The following is a 3561-nucleotide window of genomic DNA, read 5'->3' as shown; positions in this document are numbered from 1 at the left end:
ATGAGATGTGAGATTTAAGTTGAGGTTCATTTTTTCTCCCTTAGATGTTAAATCACTCAGACAAATGTCATTTGTTGGAAAGACTTTTCTCCACTGAATGTTTTTATACCTTTCTCAAAATTCTGTTGGGCATATTTATGAGTCTATTTTCTAATTCTTTCTTCTGTTTCATTTATCTATGTGCCTATTCCTCCACCGACCCAGTGGTACTTAACAACAACAACAACAATTCCTCCACCAAGGAGCTCTGGTAGCATAGTGGTTACGAATCGGGCTGCCAGCCTCAAGGTCAGCAGTTCGAAATTATGAGCGGTTCCGCAGGAGAAAAGGAGGCGTTCTACTTCTGTAAAGATTTACGGCCTTGGAAACCCTGTGCAGGGTCACTATGAGTCGGAACCAACTCCACGGTACCTACCAACAACAACATTCCTCCACCAGTTCTGCACTGTCTTTTTTTTCAAAGTTGAAAAATAGTCTTTATTTATACAATGTGAAAAGATTTCACTTTGATTGAGTTTTTCAAAAGCTGTCCTGGAATTACATTGAGGACTTAAGAGGATTTCTGACCCTGGTTATCATCCCTGTGTATTTCCTTACAGATAATGGCAAGTATTGGCCTTTTTCCATTTATTTAAACATGTTCAGAGACTTCTGGTAACAAAGCAGACTGAACTACACCAACCCTCTACAACAAATATACGAGACACCAAATAAAACAGACTCAGATGAAAATCCCAGAATCCTGAACATCACAGGAAAGGTTAGAGAGGTGGCCTGAGTACTGGGATGAGAAGCTGAGCAGGGATGGTAAAATAAGCACAGCCTGAAGAATGGTCCATAAGATTTGGTGCAACCGTATTGTGAGCCGTTTTGGCAACAGAATTCTAACAAAGCACATTCAAGCAGGATGGGAAAGGTGTGATTTCTTCTTTTCTTTCACATTGCTCTATTACAATTACAGGGATGGACAATTCCTACCTGCATCTACCTTCAGTGCAGACCCTGATCTCCAGTAACTTAGGGTCACCTGTCAAGAGATACATGTGGGGGAGGGGGGGACAGTCGTACCCCATTGGTGCCTTGTTTCAAGTGGGCTCAACTCCAGACCTAAAGGAGCCATAGAGCCACTTGATCACCATTGACGCAGTCACAGTCAATCATCTGAAATATCTTGTGCCCTGAGGATGTCCTTTGGTGACTCAACAACTTTGACTTCTGAGCAAACCCTAGACCACACTCATTGCAAACATACAGCTTTTACCCTGAGTGTGTCCTTTGGTGACACAACAAACTTGACTTTTCAGCACACCTTCGGCCACACTCACTGCAAACATATGGCTTTTCCCCTGAGTGTGTCCTTTGGTGAGACAATTAGGTTGACTTCTGAGTAAATCCTGTTCCACACTTACTGCAAACATATGTTTTTTCCCCTGAGTGTGTCGTTTGGTGAGACAACAAGGTTGACTTCTGAGAAAACTCTCGACCACACTCACTGCAAACATATGGCTTTTCCCCTGAATGTGTCATTTGGTGGCGCAACAAGTGTGACTTCTGAGCAAATCCTTTTCCACAATCATTGCAAACATATGGCTTTTCTCCTGAGTGTGTTCTGTCGTGGTTCAACAAGTGTGACTTCTGAGTAGACTGTTGGCCGCACTCACTGCAAACATATGGCTTTTCCCTTGAGTGTGTTCTTAGGCTGAATTCTGAGCAAATCCTCGACCACACTCACCACAGACATGTAGATTCTCCCAGACAGAGAATGAACTTCTGGTTTGTGATGAACTTTGACTTCAGGCCACAATCTGTTCCATCCTCTCTTGTAGCTGACAGCTCCAAATCCTAAGGTTTCTACTTCCTTCAGTATTTTATCTGTTTCCATAGAGGTCACAATTGGCCTGAGGTTGGGTTTTATGCCTGCACCTCTGTGGCCTTCTCTCAGCCTTGCTGATACTCTTTGGGGTGGGCTACTGAATTTCCATAACATCTCTCCCTCCACTCTGCTCACACACAAGCTATTGGTGAAGTCTTCTCTTTCGTTACCATCTGTGTATTCTTTCCAGATCCTATGACCAGAACCCTGCTTGACAGGCTGTTTCTGAGACTCTGGTATGGAAGACCCTGAATGGAAAGGACACTCTGCACATAAGCCTGGGAAGTTCTGAAGTTCATTTTGGCTGAAAATTTGCTGACTGGAGAAAGATAGATAACAGGAGAAACAGTGCTGGGTTTCTGGCTTTGGTTCCAATGAGAAGAGAGTCTTGTATATCTTAAGCATCACTTCTTCGTACAGGTTTTTCTGCTCAGAGCTCAGTCTCTTCCATTCTGCCTCTGTGCAGACCACGGTGACATCTTCAAATGTAATTGTTTCTAGTATTCTGGGCATCCTCTTCTCCTTTAGATAGTAGTCAATAGCCTTAAAGGACACACCTTTGGACATTTCTCTTTGAATCCATTTCTTCTTGGTTTCCATATCGTCCTTGTGTTTTGAAGCCAAAATCTTGTCTACTCCTGCTCATATCCCAGAACCCGCGGGGGCTCCGGAATCCTTTGGTCACCCCTAGTCTCTTCTGAGCCATGTGGTTAATTAACCCTAAAATCCATTGTGTCCTGGAGAGTCTATTTAAATACCTATGAATCCGATAGGACTTCACAGCACTTAAAAATACACCAACGGTGTAGTAGTTTCAAAATTAAGTCCCTCTTCTTTTGTTCACCTCAACCAACACCGGAAATACCCAGTTCTGCACTGTCTTGATTACTGTACTGTATAGTAAACCTGCGCAACAAGTAGGGTGATTCCTACCTATTTATACTTCTTTTTCAAAATTATTCTAGCTATTCTGTTGTTGTTCTTGTTAAGTGATGTGGAGCCGGTTATGACTCATAGCAATCCTGTATAGGGTTTCTGAGGAGTAGCTGGTGAGTTTAAACCACCAACCTTGTGGTTCAGACCAGCCTTGTGGTCCAGTACAACACTACACCAGGTTTCTTTATTTTCCTTTCCATATAAATTTTAGAATAAGCTTGCCTATAGCTAAAAAAATAAAATATATTTGGACCTTTGATAAGAATTTTCTTAAATCTGTATAATAATTTAAAGATCTGTGATGACTCTGTAGGATAAGCACTCGGACTGGTAACCACAAGACTGGAGTTCAAACCTGCCAGCCCTTCTGCAGGGGAGAAAGATGAGGCTGTCTGCTCCTATAAGGATCATAGCCTTAGAAACCATATACACGGTCACTGAGAGTTAGAATAGACTTGACGGAAGTGTGACGGAAGTGGGTTTGTTTTTCTTTAAATAATAGTTTGGGGAGGAGATTGACATCTTTACAATATTAGGTTTTCTAAACCATTAACATAGTATAGTTTTCCAGTTATTTAGATGTTTGATTTCTCTCATCAGCATTTTGTAATTTTTAGTATACAGGTTCTTCAAATGTTTTATTAAATACGTTGTTGTTGTTGTTGTTGTTAAGTGCCATCAAGTTGGTTCGGACTCATAGCAACTCTATATAGGGTGTCCAAGGAGGGGCTGTGGGATATTAACAGGTGACC

The 3561-nt window shown here is 41.8% G+C and overlaps 1 pseudogene; it reads right to left on the bottom strand.

Annotated features, from left to right (window-relative positions):
• Positions 1–1107: 1107 nt before the first annotated feature.
• On the bottom strand, positions 1108–2473 carry LOC102827699 (annotated as a pseudogene).
• Positions 2474–3561: the final 1088 nt, after the last annotated feature.

This window comes from Chrysochloris asiatica, unplaced genomic scaffold, assembly GCF_000296735.1.
Source record: "Chrysochloris asiatica unplaced genomic scaffold, ChrAsi1.0 scaffold00169, whole genome shotgun sequence".
In the NCBI taxonomy this organism is placed as follows: domain Eukaryota; kingdom Metazoa; phylum Chordata; class Mammalia; order Afrosoricida; family Chrysochloridae; genus Chrysochloris; species Chrysochloris asiatica.
Note: the sequence above shows the minus strand (reverse complement) of the source record. Positions and strands in the feature narration are given on the sequence as shown.